This window comes from Miscanthus floridulus, chromosome 5 (assembly GCF_019320115.1).
Source record: "Miscanthus floridulus cultivar M001 chromosome 5, ASM1932011v1, whole genome shotgun sequence".
NCBI classification, from domain to species: domain Eukaryota; kingdom Viridiplantae; phylum Streptophyta; class Magnoliopsida; order Poales; family Poaceae; genus Miscanthus; species Miscanthus floridulus.
This window is the reverse complement of record NC_089584.1, coordinates 58,211,640-58,230,582: the sequence shown is the minus strand read 5'-3', so window position 1 is coordinate 58,230,582 and position 18,943 is coordinate 58,211,640. Positions and strand designations below refer to the sequence as shown.

Sequence of the window (18,943 nt, the reverse complement as noted above, 5' to 3'; positions counted from 1 at the left end):
GAACCTAGTGGTTCTGTTGTTGTGTACTAGTGAACTTGATCGATCTGAATCAACTTAGATGTGTTGGAGAGAGCGCATCCCCTTTTATAGATAAAGGGGATGGCCTTACAAGTGATAGGGAGAGAGTACGTTCGCTGTTAAGTCTTACTACCCACACCGGCGGATACAAGATGATGGTAGGCGCCCACAATACTATTGAATGTCAGATGTACGTGGGAGGTTGCATCATCTTCTTCTGGTATGGTAGATGTCAGTGCCTGCCATACTGTTGATACCTAGAGGTATGCGAGGGGTTTACCATATTCGCCGGGTACAGTAAATGCTGGCGCCCACAACACTGTTGATGCCCAGAGGCATGTGGGGGAGCCTTACCATGTTTGTCTGGTATGGGAGTTGATGGCACCCACAACACTGTAGGAGAAAATGTCGGTGCCTACAACACTGCTTGGGCTCTGTCATGTCAGGGAGGTTGCAGTGTACTGTCCTGTAGGTGTATAGGGAACGTTCCTTGGTATTGCGGTTGACTTGAGTGTCCTGTCTTACTTTCTCTGTCCGTTCCCTGGTCCTTACCGAGCAGGCATCCCCGGTCAGTTGGTCCCAATCGGCTCTAATTGTGCTAGTCAGAGAGTAGCTGTAAGTAGGGGTTCAGCGCATTCCTAATCGGAGAAGCAGGTCAGAGTCGAAAGCGGTGTTTGGCCAGGCCTTCCGGTCGAAGAGGCCATCTGAAGGTGGGCTGGAGACCAAAGCGAGCGCTCCAGTCGGAGAGATGGGCCGGAGTCAGAAGTGGGCGTCGTTCCTCTTCGACCTAGCCTTCTGATCAGAGATTGGATCGTCCTTCTGGCCTGTCGCCTAGGTATTTGGGCTGGCCCATGAGTTGCGTGTTGCTCGCAACGTTGTTTGTTGGGCCGAGCCCTTGTTGGGAAGCCGGTCCTTGTTGGGGCGAGCCCTTGTTGGGAAGCCAGTCCAGGCCAGTGATGATGAGGTCATTAAAACAATCCCATGATGTGGCAAGAGATTCTTCTTCTAGTTGTCTAAAATTTAGAACTTCTTTCCAAAGGCTAACCACTTTAGAGATAGGAAAGAAACATAAATAAAATTTAGAGCATAACATTTCTCAATCTCCTTGCCTACTTCCTACGGTTCGACTATACCATTGTTTAGCTCTTCCCGTCAAAGAGAATGGAAACAACTTCCATCTTAAGGTCTCATCAGACATGCCAGCGATACGCAAGCATGCACAAGTCTGTGCAAACTCCCATAGATGTGAGTATGGGTTTTCGGTGTCTTCTCCTGAGAAGGATTATTTCCTTAATCTGTTTTATTAAAAACGGGCGTAACTCTTAGTCAGGTGTTAGGATAGGCTCTGAAGATTTTGGTGGCTTTAGCCTTGCGCTCGTGGGTTTAGCATATTGATATATAGGTGTGTTATCCATTCTAAAGGAAAAATTAAAACAAAGAAAACAAAAGATAAATAATTAAGCTAGGTTTGTAGTTAATTCAGCAACCATTTCCCTGGCAACGGCGCTAGAAAGCTTGTTGGTATTTATTAACACATATAGATATAAGATCCGCATGCATACGGATACCACTGTAGCGTTCACCCGGAAGTATTCTAAGTATCATATCCACAGGGAAACATGTTTGACTAACTACGGTATAACCTAACTAAGGGTAGCAACAAGGTTAGGATAAACAGGAGCGTTGAGAGGATAACTAAGATTCTCTAGTTCCGACTTTGGTAAGCTATATCTTCTACTATTCAACTGGGGACATTATTAGGGAAAGATACCAGTAGAGGATTCTTTCCTTCGTAATCAGGTCCTAATTGGCCTACAAACGAGAGGTGGACTATAGAGGATTCAACGAGGCTATAAGAGTCACCCTCGCGAGCTACCACCGATCCAGAATGTAGGGTGCATCCATGATTAACCTAAGTCTAATCACTACGTTTACACTTACGATTAATACTTTACTCCCCCTAGGAAGAGAATAAAGCACTCAAAAGAGTCATGATCCTGATGAACAATATAAACAAGATGCATACTTGAATCCGAAGTTAATTGCTATAGACATCTCAGAAGCAAGCTCAGATAGAACTTGGATCCGCCAAGGTACAAGCCGTAGAGACACACTCTATCTCACTATTATTTATAAGACTAAATCATATGGAGGACTAATCTTCTCTTGATAGCTGGCTCTGATCTTGATGAGGAGGATATGAATTAGGGTTTCAAGATGGCTCTAGAGAGAGGGATACAGGGCTATATATATAGGGGGTAGCGTCAATTTTGGACCCTCGGATCAAACCGAATTGAATAAACGACCGGTCCCACCTGGCGCCCTCTCGCCCTCCGCAGTGGTGTGGTGTCTGTTGGTGTCTTCTAGATCCTTCTAATGTTGTTTATGCCGCGAATAAGGGCGATTAATTTTGACATATAGGTCCACATTGACGGTTTTTTAATAAACCCTGCTGAAAATATAGATTCACCAAAACTCGTGGAATTTATTAGTTTAAATCCTTAAACCTATGTTTGGTGATGGAATTAAGTATATATGCAGGTTATGTTGATAGTTTATAATTAGTGTCTGTGATCATCAATAAACTTAAATAAAGATCCTTTCAGACCATGTAACGAAGGAGAAGGGATATTGGGACCTGAGGTTCCTTATCTTAGTGCAATTGGAGCGCTCATGTATCTTGCAAACATCATCCGACTAGATATCGCTTTTGCAGTGAACTTACTAGCTAGATACAATGATATTCCTATCAAGCGACATTGGACAGGAGTTAAGAATATCCTCAGATATCTCAATTACACAAAAGATCTTGGACTTTTCTTTCAAAGAAAAACAGATCCAAGTATAATTGGATATGCAGATACTGGTTATTTATCATATCCCCATAACGTCAAATCTCAAGCTGGCTTTGTATTTTTACACGGTGGAACTGCCATTTCATGGAAGTCTTCAAAACAGACTCTAGTGCCTACATCTACTAATTTATTCACTAAATCTTTACCAGCAACCATATTCCAAAAATATATTCATGGAATTCGTATGCGTCGTTTCAGAGATTTGCAAGGTCCAGGGGAGTCTCTTCCTGAGTTAATCCTGTTCACACATCATATTGCATTTCCTAATCTTACATGAGTTTTTAATTAATTTTCTCATGGGAGATTTAACAATGCAATATCAATACAAGATTTTATGTTTTCTATTTTTCCCCGCAGCATATTCAAGGAAATATCAAGGATCAATTTTCAATTTTCTTCGAAACTCAACGGATTTCAAAAGGACTAATGCACGTCACAGTAAGGATATTCTCATGAAAATTGAAAGAGCAAATTGATCAAGGGAGAATGTTAGAAAGTCATTAGTGATCAATTAGCAGTAAATGATGTCATTAGACATGTGTTAAAAGTAATTAGACATGTGCTAATTAAGATTAGCGCCAACCGTTCAGGACCTGGATAGCCTGAAAGGGCCAGTTTTCTGTACGAAGAGTCATGTACTCACACCCCTTCAGGGGATATAAGGGCATGTTTGGATGAAGCCCTGGGCTAAAATGCCTGGCCTGTAACCTTGCCTCTAGCCTGCCTGGAATGTATTTGGTTGGAACCCTGAGATATTTGTCTGGGAAGCACTTGCCTATGTCACTTGCCTGCCACCAGGCGATAGAAATCGGTCGCCTGACTTCTCAGTCAATCTGCCTGGACATATAATAAATGTACTAATCTCTTTCCTCTGCTCAAGGCTCAAGGCTCGAGGATCAAGAACGATGTGACGGACTCAATATTTATTTAAACACAGGAACTTGCTGAACCAAACGTTGTCTGCTCTTCCATTCACACTGGCAAGATATCAGGGCTTCAACCAAACAAAGCTATGAAATCAGAGTATGCCTGACCAATCAATTTTGCCAACCATAACAGGCAGGTCACAGGCAACTGAAATGCCCAGGCAACTTGCCCAAGGTACAAACCAAACATGCCCTAAATACGTAATCACTGTACAGTTCACTAACCAATCAAATCACTCTTTCATTGCATAAATCGCTTTCGCTTTTCCTTTCAACAGAGACTAGCCTTAGGGCATGTTTGGTTCTAAATAAGTCACCTACTTATAAGTTAAAAAAATGACTTATTTTGTCAAACACCACTAACTTATAAGTCATCTTTGCTTATAAGTTTTAAGTTGGTTCACTCCTGCTTAAAACTTATAAGTCACCATTTTTCGCATGGGGCCTACATCTTTAATGAGCTTATAAGTCATCTACGACCAAACAGACATGACTTATAAGTCACTGGTTTTCAGTCACCTGACTTAATAAGTCACCTGACTTAACAAACAGGACCTTAGCGTAGGCCCAATACGGACTAACAAGTTTGTTGACTTGAACAAAATGTACTTGTACTGCCTGCTACTTTTGTTATACTGACGCATGTCTTTTTTCGACACCGTCCTGCAGCTCCCCAACGCCCTCCGGACTGCTGCCTGCTCGTTCCGTGAGATGAAGCCAATCAGTTTGTTCAGTTGGTTCGTATCGTTGCGGGTCTGTGAAAAAATATTATTGATTGATTTATATGAGAGAAAAATACTATTTTGATTGAAAATTTACGATTATTTACGATAAGTCAGCCAAACGAACAGGCTGAATGTATGACACTAATGCACTACAGGGCTACAATACACAGTGACATGGAAGACTAGTGCGGATGTGGCATTTGAGGCATGCTGGAGCGTTGGGAAAAGCCCTTAGCTTGTATTGCTGCTGTCACCAGCTTGTACCAAACCAACCAGCAGTAAATAATCTACGATATGATACGGCCTCCTGAACAGGCTGACGATGGATGCTGGGTGTGCACGAGCCAGTACACTTTTTTAATAAAAAAAGGAAAAAGCAGAAAACGCGCCCGTTGAGATTGCTGGGCCGTGCAAACTCCGGCGGCACACGGGCGCGGGGGACGCCGGCGTCCCAACTCACGGCTCGTGCGGAAGCGGAACTGAACCAGACTTTGCGGCCTGCTCGGCTTGTCGCCTCGATCTCCGGCGGCCGACTCCGCGGCTGCGCACTTCCAACTACACAGCCGCCGCCCCAGCGAAGCTGTGGAGGACCAGCAAGCGTCCCTTCACCGGCCCCCTCCCTCCCTTCTCTTCCCTCCGGTCGACCAGATGGCCTGCCACGTGAAAGGTGGTAGGACAGGTGGAGCGGGTGGACGGAGAGTCGCTATCCTACGCGGAGTTCGTCCACCGCTTCATGGCGCCCAACCGCCCCGTCGTTCTCACGGGGCTCACCTCGTCCTGGCGGGCCCGCAAGGACTGGACGCTCGCCGGGCCCGGCGACGACCGCCGCCACCCTGATCTCGGCTTCTTCGCCCAAAACTTCCCTTCCCCTCTCGTTCAGGCATTCCCCCTCCTCATCCGTGCTGATGGCCCGTGGTACTTGGTACGCGAATGGAGGACCCGCACAACAACGATATCAATTGCGCAGGTTGCTGACTGCTCCTCGAGGGATTTCACGGACCAGAAGCGGCTTGAGATGTCCATGCAGGAGTTCATAGACCACTGGGTTGGTTCTGCTCACGGTGGCTCAAGCGATTGGGATCGGGATGGTTCTCTGTTGTACCTGAAAGATTGGCACTTCGTTAAGGTTTGTTCCCAGTGCCCTGCTCGCTTAATTTCGCAGAGCAATAGCATTGCCTAGTATTTTTTGGTCCTCTGGCAGTCTGGTTCATCAATTATACAGATCAAATGATGCAGTGATTTGGTGTTGATGCGCTTGACTCAGTGGGTGCTACACTTGACAAACATGTGCTAGATGTGCTAATATTGTAAAAAGAATAGTAGTAATGTGTTACCTCTTTTTTTTTAAAAAAAAAAAACTAGTGGGGGACCTGAATTTTACATTCTTAGGTTTATGGTAAATCGAAACAAACAGCGAGTCACTTTATTGCATCTCCTATTTTTGCTAAAACATTTTATGGTAATAATGTAGTAATTTACCATGATCACTGTTATATTTGTTTCTATATGCTGTGCTTATGTGAAGCTGGAAGATCTAACAGAGATGGTGTAACTTGTTACTTTATATAAACTAATATATGTTCAATATTATTCTAAGTTGGAGGAAAATTGTGGTGTGGAATCAGTTCGACCAAGCAGCATGGCCCTGTTGCAAGTTGTATGCCCACTGATTTTATTTCTTCTTTTTTTTTTTGGCATAGCTCAAACTTATTAATTGGTATAAGTATAATTGGCTAGCTACAAGGTTTTGCTCCAACATTGGCAACATTGTCTTTATCCACATATGAGTGCTAAGGACAAAGTTGTTTTCTTATTTGAATCTTTTTTCATCCTGGTGTCCTGAATTATATGGATTTCACCATAACTTCTGTGTTATGCAGTTGATCCTCACTTTGAAATGAACAATGTTTGTGCCTATGCTTACAAAGCTACAAGATTGACTAATCCTTGGATAGCATAGTATTATTACGCAGACGGCGCCTCTTTCTTTTTGCAATTGATATTCCATTTCCTGCTGTGACAGCAACATGGTTGTAATTACTTTTTTTAACTTAACTTTTCAAGAGTACCCTGATTATATTACATATACCACACCAACCTTCTTTGTTGATGATTGGCTCAACATGTATCTTGACAGTCACCCTATACATAGAGATTCTGACATTGCCAATCATTAAAATGAAATAAACTGTTCTGATTATCGGTTTGTTTACATGGGGGCAAAAGGTATGTTCCGTTTTATGATGTATCTTTCCTCTCTGTTTTACATGTCTAGCATTGTGGAATTCTGTGGTTCTACACGCAAGTTGCCATGGTACATGATAATTAACTTTACACATGATTATGGTTGAGCTTTGGTCTGTAGGAACCTGGACTCCTCTGCATGCTGATGTTTTTAGGTCATGGTCAGCAAATGTTTGTGGGAGAAAACAGTGGTTGTTTCTACCACCATCACAAAGTCATTGTATATTTGATAGGTACAATTTTGTCTTAGTATTTCTTATTTATATTTTATATTGTTGTTAGGTAAAAATGAGTTTGGTACTATTAGTTGATGTAGAATGGATTAATGAGAACATGACAAGTGAACCTGTTAGGTGCAAATGGGAAGTAACCATTAAAGCATCGTTGCAACTTTTACATAGAGCTTTTGCATTATTCAAAAGAAACATAATACATTGTGGAATGATGTTCGATATATATTTTTGTACATTCTATTGTTACATGATCAGTGGTTGTTGATTATGCCATGTAGGAACATGAGATCCTCGGTCTATGACTTACATGATGATGTTTCTGAAAAGCAGTTTCCTGAATTTAGTAAGGTCTCCTCCCTCCCTCCCTCTCTCTTAGTGTCCTTTTTTGAAAGTTAATTTTATGAAGTTTCTTTTGTAGACTGAATGGCTCGCATTTAATAGCAGGATGAAATCATATTTGTTCCCAGTAGATGGTATCACCAAGTCCATAACCTGGTAAATATCATTTGTTATTTGAGATATAATGTACCGGTTGGGTGTTATGCATTCTACATTGGATTAAATAGGGACAGAATAGGATAATGTGAACTATCCATCATGGTCTTTTGATTAGATTTGGTTGATACACTAAATGTTTTAATTTACTGGACATTTTTTAAATATCTTCCACCTAACAGTGACCAAGTGGCATGTGTAATCTACTTTGATCAAATTTTGTCCAACATTGGTATTGGAGTTATCATCCTCTTACTTTGAGGGTGTTGTCATCATTTACGCACTTTGTTCTACCGAAACAAATGGAAGGGTTTGTCGTACTGTCCCCATTCATGGGGTTTGAAAATGTCTTGAATCTATGACCAGTAAATATCATGCAGAAGAGGGCCAGGACAGTGGGGTTTTATGGGTTGAGACACTACTACACTAGAACAGAGAGAGGCTGACAATAGATGAGGGAAGGCGACTAAAGCGGGAGAAAACTTCAGAAGAGGGGAAGACTGTTCATTCCCATTGGTCGCACATGAACTTGTAAATGATGCTATCCTATCCTTATATGGATGGAGCATGACTTGGCCGCTACTCCCTCTGTTCCGGATTAATTCACTTTAGCATTGTCCTAAGTCAAACTTCTCTAACTTTTTGACCAAGTTTTTAGAAAATTATATTAACATCTACTAGTTTAATAAACACACTATCAAGACATTTCATGGAAAATTTAATGAAACTAATTTGATATTCTAGATGTTGGTGCATTTTTCTAGTAACTTGGTTAAAGTTAGATAAGTTTGACTATAACAAAACTAAAGTGAACTATAATTTGGAACAGTGGTGTCGGGGACCTAATACCGGGGTACCCCAGAAGGTGGAACCAATAACCACCGAACGTGAAAAACTTCTGGACGCATAAGGGCGCCGTTTCATCCCTTGTTCGAGTGACAGGAGTTTGGTTCCGCCTCGCCCGACGCCTTTGGGAGATAACTCTACCTCGCTCGAGGGCTCAAGGTTAATCTCTGTCTCGCCCGACGCCATTGGGACAGGCTCGGTCTCGCCCGAGGGCCAAGGGATAAACTCCGTCTCGCTCGACGCCTTGAGGGCGGGCTCGGTCTCGCGCGAGGGCTGAGGGATAGATTCCGCCTCGCCCGACCCCAGAGGGGCGAGGTCGGTCTCACTCGAGAGATAGGAATTGGTCTCCGTTTCGCCCGACGGCAAGGAACGAGTCTCACCCTGCTCCATATCTAAAGATTGTATTCATCCTACCTGACAACTTCTCCCCATTCCCTCAAGATGATAAGTACAGGGCAAGACAAGACGTTCGGGTCAACCATGGCTCCAAGGACCATACCCTGCGCCCTGGCAGGAAAAGTACTGCCAGGGGATGACAGGACAGGTGCTTTAGACCCTTCCGGGCGCCGCAGAGCCCGAAAGGTTGTACAGGTGCGTGCTCCTCGCCCTGTAGAGTTGTAGGCGCCGCCTTCAGCCCTGGGACACGCAACCCGACGAAGATATACGACAACCGCTACGCTCCAGAAAAGGATTTACTACCTCCACGAACGACGGATTTTTCGTCATCATGCTATGGACCCAAGGGAGCGGCGCCCGCTTCCCGACCCCTCAGGTCCGCCAAGTCAGAAGGCCTTGACCACGGCATTACGCCGGATTCCGACCCCTCGTCCCTCCGACGAAGACTCACAAGAACTAGAAGGCGTGCGGAGCAAGGCTAGGAGAGGCTGATAAGTCAAAACCACTGTACTACAACCCACACCCTACGCAGGGCAACGTTCTGTGATCAACCTGACATTCTACAGAGACATCGACAGTATTGTAGGCACTTATCTTCCTTCGCACTCATCAGAATGAAGGAGGAGGATTGGGTAGACGTGAGCCACAAGACTAAGTAGAGTATACATCCTAAACCCTCGCCCTTGTAAAAGCGCCCCCCTTTCTCTATAAAAGGGGATGCACTTCCTCCATCAGACGGGCGGACGCTTAAGACCGAACAATACGACACTCAGATACACACAGTCAAGTGGCTTCGAACCTCTTGACCTCCCTTCAGCCCTTCCATCAGAGATTTGGGACCAGTCTCTCTCTCGATCGTTTGTACCCCTTACTACAAACCGTTCACGGTGCTAATAACACGAGCAGCAACAAACTGGACGTAGGGACTTTCGGCCCGAACCAGTATAAATCTTATGTCCTTTAGCGCACCATCCGAGCCTAACGCGCATTACTATAAATTTACTTGCCGGTGCTTGTACGAAACACCGACAGTTGGCGCGCCAGGTAGGAAAACTTGCGTGTTCCAAATCAGGCCTCGGATGGCCACCCACGCAATCAGCTGGACCCCGGGCGCACACGTGCGTTTCGGCGACCTAGATTTCATCATCACACTAGGAGGAGAGCTGGAGCTGACTCACTCAGCCGCCCCATCTCTCCCTTCCATCAACCTCAGTCGTCTTAGGCTTGAGGGCCCACCGGGCAACTCCCTGGGAGTCTAGTCACCAAGGGAGGCCTCTCACAACGCCACCCTGTGTCCGGAAGGGTCCGTTCGGAGCGCCTCGACGGCGTTTCCGTTCGGTCTCGCGACCGCTGGCCGCCTTCAGGCGCTACGTATGGCTCAGTCACCCACGGACATCGAGTTTGTGGGGGCGATTGAGCACGATATGGAGACCCTCTACGGGCTCCTCAACGAGGAGCCAAGATCATTCTCTAGCTCGGATTCCAGTAGGGGGAGCCACCACCCTTCCCGGGAATGCTTCATGACGTAGACCCCCGAGGGTCACGTCGAAAGTGTCTCCAGGGAAGAGGTCACCCCTACGAACAACCCTGATAGCAGATCCGGGGAAGAGACGACTGGCTCCATCTCGCCTAAGGATGGAGTAGCTGAGGGCTCGTCAGCAAGAGATCGATGAGGCCGGGCAAGGGCTCGTCCGGGAGTACGCGGACATCAATCGCGAGATTGAACGCCGCAAAGACGGGGGGCGCGCGCGCGCCACGGCCCGCGCCGTACACCAGAGGATCCTCACCGACGATGGGACCCTTCCTCGCTTTGCCTGAGCCAGCCAGAACATCGCCGCAGCAACCGCCTTGCTGCATGGCCTTCTGGAGGCCGCGACGGCCGAAGATCGCCGGGCCCACAGGGAGATTCGCACGTTGCTCGAGCGTGCAGCGGCGCAGCATGCGGAAAGTTCGTTGTCTCGACGACGCGAACCCGACACCAGCCAGCGCACCCCCTCAGTGCGTCCCACCAAGGACGCGTCCGTTCATCAAACACCGCCAGCCGGCGGGCAGCCCTCCGTCGTCCCAGTACATCAACGCCTCGGCCATGGCCGCGACGTACGCAGCATCATCGACGCTCGGAGACGTGCCCACGGCGACGATGGAGAAGCAGCATGCCGCGGCTATCATCCCCGACGTGGCGGACGCTACGACAGCAACGAGGACCGAAGCCCGAGCCCTGGCCTGCCAGGCCCTCAGGCTTTCGGCCGACACATCCTCAACGCTGCGTTCCCCCTAAGGTATCGACCGCCTACCAACATCTCTAAATGTTCTGGCGAAACAAATCCCGGGCTTTGGCTCGAAGACTATCGGCTTGCATGTCAGGCCGGTGGTGCGAGTGATGACAATTTCATTATTCGCAATCTCCCGCTGTTCTTGGCCGATTCGGCGCGAGCATGGCTGGAGCACCTACCGTCCAATGCTATTCAGAGTTGGGCGGATCTGACGGAGATCTTTGTGGGCAACTTCCAGGGCACATACAAACGCCCTGGAAACCCATGGGACCTCAAAAACTGCCGCCAGAAGGCCGATGAAACCCTTCACGGGTACATTCGGCGCTTCTCTCAACAGTGCAACGAGCTCCCTAACGTCGCCAACGCCGACGTGATAGGAGCCTTTCTGTCCGGAACAACCTGCGAATCCCTAGTCCACAAGTTAGGACGCAGGGGCCCACAAACTACCAAGGAACTCCTGGACATCGCCACCAGTCACGCCTCTGGGGAGGAGGCGGTCGGAGCCATCTTTGATCGCTCCGACGGAAAGATGAGGCGGGACGAGGACGCCGGCGAAGGCGCCTCCAACCGTCCCGCCAAAAAGAAAAATAAGAAGCAACGGCGCGACAACTCGCTCGTGGCCGCTGCCAACCGCAAACGTGGTCGGAAGCCCGCGGAAGGCACTCCGAACCACTTCGAGAAAATGTTCGAGGGGCCATGCCCAAACCACGCCTTCCCGGCCAAGCATCTATACAAGGATTGCGGCCTTATGCGCAAATACTTGGCCGGGGGCCTCAACAAAGGGAAGCAGGGGAAGGAACCTGTTCTCGCCACAGACGACGCAGAGGAGAAGGACGACACCTTCCCAACACCGACCGGCGCCCTCATGATCTTCGGAGGATCAATGGCCTACGACTCCAGGCGCCGCCAGAAGGTCGCGTGTCGCGAGGTCTATACAGCCGGACCAGCCACGCCAGCCTTCCTGCGGTGGTCGGAATCCGCCATAACCTTCGACCGGACCGACCATCCGGATGCCATCCCACATCCGGGAAGGTATCCGCTTGTCGTCGATCCGATCGTCGGACCTAAGCGGCTCACGAAAGTACTGATGGACGGAGGCAGCGGCCTCAACATCATGTACGCCAAGACGCTCGACGAGATGGGCGTCGATCGAACGAACCTCCGCCCCATCCGAGCGCCTTTCCATGGCGTCGTGCCTGGTAGGCAGACTATGCCACTGGGGCAGATCGATCTACCCGTCACTTTCGGAGACCGGTCCAATTACCGGACCGAGACCCTCACCTTCGACGTAGTGGGGTTCTCTGGGACTTTCCACGCCATCTTGGGACGACCATGCTACGCGAAGTTCATGGCCGTCCCCAATTATACGTACCTTAAGCTGAAGATGCCGGGTCCCCGCGGGGTCATCACCATCGGCACCTCTTTCCAGCGCGCTTACGAGTGCGAAGTCGAATGCTGCAGACACGCATCCGCAGTCATTGCCTCCGAAGAGCTCGCCACCCTCAGGGAAGAGGTCGTTGAAGAGGCACCCGACGCGAAGAAATCAGCCGGGTCGTTCGAATCGGCAGAAGGCTCTAGGGAGGTCCTCTTGGACCCCAGCAGCTCCGAGGGCAAAAAAGTCCGTATCGGGACCGCGCTCTCCTCCGAATAGGAAAGCGCGCTCGTCGACTTCCTCCGCGACAACAAAGACATCTTTGCGTGGAAACCCTTGGATATGCCAGGCATCCCGAGGGAGGTCGCCGAGCATACTCTCTAGATCCTCCCGGGCTCCAAGCCGGTAAAGCAACGCCTGCGCCGCTTCGACGAGGAGAAACGAAGGGCCATCGGCGAAGAGATAGCCAAACTGCTAGCCACAGGATTCATTAAGGAGGTATACCACCCAGAGTGGTTAGCAAATCCCGTTCTTGTGCGAAAAAAGCGGGAAATGGAGAATGCGTGTCGATTATACCGGCCTCAATAAAGCGTGTCCAAATGATCCGTTTCCTTTGCCACGAATAGACCAAATAGTCGATTCCACCTCGGGGTGCGAAACCCTCTGCTTCCTTGATGCATACTCTGGCTACCATCAAATCGCGGTGAAAGAGTCCGACCAGCTCGCGACATCTTTCATCACCCCCTTCGGATTGTTTTGCTACGTTTCAATGCCATTCGGTCTGAAGAATGCTGGGGCAACGTACCAGCGCTGTATGCTCAATTGCTTCGGAGACCTCATCGGGTGAACCATTGAGGCCTATGTCGATGACATCGTAGTCACAACCAAACGAGCTAACCACCTTGTCGCCGACCTTGAGCAAACATTTGCGAAACTCCGGGCAAACGGCATCAAACTCAATCCCGAAAAATGTGTTTTTGGGGTCCCGAGGGGCATGCTGCTCGGCTTCATCGTCTCCGAGCGTGGCATCGAAGCCAACCCGGAGAAGATATCAGCCATCACAAGGATGGGCCCGATCCAAAACATAAAGGGGGTTCAACGGATCACAGGGTGCCTCGCCGCCCTCAGCCGATTCATTTCGCGCCTCGGCGAACGAGGACTCCCCCTTTATCGACTCCTAAAGAAAGCTGACCGTTTCGAGTGGACGGCCGAGGCTCAGGAGGCGCTTGACATGGTTAAGCGATTTCTAACTAAACCACCGGTCTTAGTTCCTCCATGGAACGGAGAATCCCTCCTACTGTATATATTGGCCACCACCCAAGTGGCTAGCTCCGCCTTAGTAGTAGAGCGAGAGGAAGAGGGGCATGCCTTCAAGGTGCAGCGCCCTGTGTATTTCATCAGCGAGGTGTTATCCGACTCCAAAACCCGCTACTCCCAAATCCAGAAACTCCTCTACGCCGTCCTCATCACCAAAAGGATGCTATGCCACTACTTTGAGTCACACCCCGTGACAGTAGTAACATCGTTCCCCCTCGGCGAGGTCGTCCGTAGCCATGATGCTACGGGAAGAACCGCAAAGTGGGCACTCGAGCTGATGGATCAGGGCATTTCCTATGCTCCCCGAACAGCGATCAAATCTCAGGTACTAGCTGACTTCATCGCGGAGTGGACCGAGGTCCAGATGCCATCAGCAGCCGTCGATCAAGAGTACTGGACAATGTACTTCGACGGATCGCTGATGAAGAAGGGCGTCGGAGCAGGACTAGTCTTTATATCTCTCCTCGGGGTCCACATGAGGTACATGGTTCGGCTCCATTTCCCCTCATCAAACAATACTGTAGAATACGAAGCGCTCATCAACGGCCTACGAATCGCCATCGAGCTGGGCATCCGACGCCTCGACGTCAGGGGCGACTCTCAGCTGGTCGTCAACCAGGTCATGAAAGAATCATGCTGCCACGACGCCAAGATGGAGGCATACTGTCAAGAAGTCCGATGGCTGGAGGACAAATTCGACAACCTCGAACTCAATCACATCCCCAGGCGTCTCAACGAAGCAGCCGACACGCTCGCAAAAGCAGCATCTAGCCGAGAGCCAGTCCCAACTGGCGTCTTTGCCAGTGACCAACACAAACCCTCGATACGCTACGCGGGGTCTGAACAGGCCAACGATGGCCCTTCTAGTCCGACCCCAGGGGCCGATCAGCCAACTGCTCCGCCCGACCTCGAGGTCATGGAGCTTGAAGAGGACCCAGCAGTGGAGTCCGACCCTCCCGATGACTGGAGAACGCTTTACCTCGACTACCTCCTCCACGACACACTACCGGCAGACAAGATGGAAGCCCGATGGCTCGCACGACGCGCCAAGTCATTCGTTCTTGTAGAAGGCGAACTCTACAAACGGAGTCACAACGGGATTTTGCAACTCTGTATCCCTGGCGAACAGGGAAAACTCCTGCTGAGCGACATCCACAGTGGAGTCTGCGGTCATCATGCCGCACCAAGAATGTTGGTTGGGAATGCATTCCGACAAGGTTTCTACTGGCCCACCGCAGTAGCCGATGCCGAGCAAATTGTACACACCTGCGAAGGGTGCCAGTACTATGCTCGGCAAACACACCTCCCGGCCCAGGCTCTCCAGATGATCCCCATCACGTGGCCCTTCGCGGTCTGGGGGCTCGACCTGGTTGGGCCGCTCAAAAAGGCGTCCGGGGGCTTTACCCACCTGCTTGTCACCATAGACAAGTTTACAAAATGGATTAAAGCTCGACCAATATCCACGATCAAATCCGAGCAAGCCGTGCTGTTCTTCCTCGACATCGTCCATCGCTTTGGAGTACCGAACTCCATCATCACAAACAACAGCACGCAGTTCACCGGTAGGAAATTCGTTCGATTCTGTGATGAACAACACATCTGGATCGATTAGGCAGCCGTCGCACACCCCCGGACGAACGGGCAGGTCGAGCGCGCAAACGGCATGCTCCTTTAGGGCCTCAAACCCAGAATTTTCAACCAATTGAACAAATTCGGCGCACGCTGGCTAGCTGAGCTCCCGGCCGTGCTCTGGAGCCTAAGGATAACTCCTAACCGGGCCACCGGCTACACGCCTTTTTCATGGTCTATGGTTCCGAGGCCGTTCTCCCAACGGACCTCGACTACGGAGCACCAAGAGTCAGAGCATACGATGAACAGGGGGCCGAAGCATCTCACCAAGATGCCATGGACCAGCTAGATGAAGCCCGCGACATCGTCCTCCTCCGTTCGGCTAAATACCAGCAGGCGTTGCGACGGTACCACAGCCGACGGGTGCGGGGTCGAGCCTTCAACGTCGGAGACCTCGTCCTCCGTCTTGTGCAGAGCAACAAGGACCGCCACAAACTCTCCCCGCCCTAGGAAGGGCCCTACGTCATTGCGGAAGTACTTCGCCCAGGCGCCTACCGGTTGAAAACCATCAACGGCGAGGTCTTCACCAACGCCTGGAACATCGAGCAGCTACGTCGTTTCTATCCTTAAAATAAGCTTACACTCTTCCTTATCAGATTTTGTCATAACAAAACCCCGATCCTTAGTGACTTCCGACCCCTGCAAATTGCGAGGGGTCAGACCTCACTCGGGGGCTGGCATGTGATCGTAACATATGACATATGTAATACAAGTACTACGCTTGCAAAAAAAACCTCCTGTGTTATATTTACAAACATTCTCTAAGTTTTCCATTCGCCTCATAAACGAGTCCCAAGGGCTAAGATTTTGGGAACCAATTCTGAATATAACTGGTAGGACTACGAGACACCCACGCCCCAGTGGCTGCAACCTCTTTGCTCACCAGTTCAATCAGAATTAGTTCACCCATGTTCCTAGTTTCTTATGACTTAGACCATGAGAAGGGTCGGAAAGCACTAAAATCATTCCTACAGAAAGGAGAAAGATAAAAAATTGCTTGCCATAAGCAAAGGATGTAATTTTGTTCATTTTTTGCACAAATTCGTCACTTACAAAGCGATTTTATTATAAAAAGGAACAATATACTTATAAATTCAGAGGACTGTTTACTCGGGGGCTTCCCCACAAAGTTATTTCATTACAGTCTCTGCTTAGCTCTACTACAAGTACTACTGCGGTTGCCATGCCACGCTCTCCATCGGCGACGCCCGGGGCATGTACATGGGCCAGCTCGTCTACTGCGGTCGCCGCGCCACGCCCTCCATCGGCGACGCCCGGGGCATGTACACGGGCCAGCTCATCTACTGCGGTCGCCGCGCCACGCTCTCCATCGGCGACGCCCGGGGCATGTACACGGGCCAGCTCGTCCACTGCGGTCGCCGTGCCACGCTCTCCATCAGTGACATCCCGATATCCCGCCGCTTCGCTGGATCCTCGAAGGCGCCACCATCTGCAACGCCTTCGCCGGAGCGTCCGGGGACTACGCCATCGTCGTCAGCCGCAACCCCGACAGCGACGCCTCCGCCGGAGCGTCCGGGGACTACGCCATCGTCGTCAGCCGCAACCTCGACAGCGACGCCACCGCCAGGGCGTCCGGGGACTACGCCATCATCCCCAGCCACAACCCTGACAACGGCGTATGGGTAGGAAATGCCTCCCGCCAAAGGTGGAGCACAGCGGACGACGGCGTAGTCGACGACGTACGACGCCTACCGGCGCCTCTTCTCCTTCGGTAGCAGCGACTCCTCAGCAAGGGCGGCACGCACCATCTCATCTACGTTGGATAACCTCCGGCTCGACATCACGCTTCAGATTCACGAGCGAATCTGTAAGTTTTCTCTCTCTTTGGCATTACTCTTCCTCACTCAGGAACCGCTACGACGCACGAACGCATTCGGCGGAAAGGAAGGAGAGATAGCGGCTCGGAGGCAGAAGATGAGGTGGGATGAGAACTCCCCTCCCCCTCCCTATTTAAAGAAGAGCCAAAGGAAAGGCGAAAGGTTGGACGAAAAACCCTCTCCCTTCTCTTCTTTAAATACAAAATCAATGTTGATTGATACCTGAGGGGACGCGCCGAAACTGACGGGACGCGCCCCGGTCGACGAGGCGTCCTCCCCGGTCAAACTGAACACTGCCTGGGTATGGCCCACCACTGACCCTCTCTGGCTGCGGCAATTAAGGCGCCCACATAGGCAGACAAACCTTCACCTCCCCATGCAGGACTACGGGACGATCCGACGGCACGACCTTTTTGGATCTCCTGGGCCGGCCATTCGGCCCAGAAGAGACGACGAACAAACGTCCAAAGAAAGATAAGCATCTCAGCCTTCTTACTTTATGCGTTCAAATTCATTCTCGAGCTGCCGACCCCGTCAAACGGCGGGAACACGAACATCACTCGGGGGCTGCCGAGGATGTCTACCAGTCTAGACATCCTCCCCACCCGACTCCCTCCGTACACTTGAAACTAAGGATGCGAAATACGGGCATAAAACTTTGAGTAAAAACCGGACGAACTAGCAGACCCTACGCCTCGATAGCTACGGTATTTCTGTTCACCAGAAAAACCATGCTCAAACGCCCCTCGCGTCTCCGGCTTCAACGTCTGCCTTTTCAAGAAGGGTTCGGAGGGGTCCGCCTATAGAGTCTCTCCCAAAGGAGAAGCTGTCAGGCTGCCCAAGTTAATTAAACGGCTCGGATCGCCACCGAGATACGAAAAACAAAGAATAGCAATTCTTATGCAGGTTACTCCAACCTCATTGCGAACATCAGGGTCCGAACCCCGCACGGACACATTTGGTAGAAGCTTTTCGCCACTCATACCGCCACGGTAACGTTACCGACCCCGCCTTCATTTCGATTATATTATACATATGCAAAACATCCCAACGCTTCGTGTTGCATCACGAAACGGCCGTCGCCTCATTCGATATAGGCGACCACAGGCCGAGGTTCGAAGGTCGGTCCGCAAAGGGCTCGAGGCCGCCTCATGCCAAACAGAGCCAGGGAGAAATAACCGAGACAAGCCCCAGCGGCCCTGCCCGACTCCGCTCAGAAGCGGACAGGGACGTCTCGACCCTTTCTCGTTCGATTCTAACCCCGAGCCAAACCCACAGAATCTCCATCGAGGAGAGGCCATCGGGCCGTCGGAGCCTATCGAACGGCTCGGGCATCTACCGGGAGGCGGGTTAAGAAGTTGTGGAGTGCCACCAGAGGGCTCTGCCGACCCCATCAGCAAATGATGGACCCGGATTCCATACGAACGTACCCGTTAGTGAGCTCGTTGAGCGCGATACTCGAGCCGTCGAGGCAAGTGTCGTTCACTCAGCCCCTCCGATTGCGAAAACCGAGGACGGGGTAATACGCAAATAACAACCGGCCCCTATCAGACCCTAACAAGGCTCGGGGGCTCAAGCCAATCAATACAGGGACACAGGTTCGAAGGCCCCACCTTGCCGAGCCCATAGAATCCCCAGTTGAGGATTTCTGTTGGAAGACAGGGCGGAGAATATTGCGATGTGATCCATGGACTTCGTCGACCCTGTCACCAAAACCACAGTTTCGATCTCCAGTAACCCCCGACCCCAGCAAATGCAGGGGGTCAGACCTTACTC

The 18,943-nt window shown here is 50.1% G+C and overlaps 1 pseudogene; it reads left to right on the top strand.

Annotated features, from left to right (window-relative positions):
* The first annotated feature begins 4,910 nt into the window (after positions 1-4,910).
* The window catches only part of LOC136449994 (arginine-specific demethylase JMJ20-like), a 52,008-nt pseudogene continuing 37,975 nt past the window's right edge, over positions 4,911-18,943 (top strand).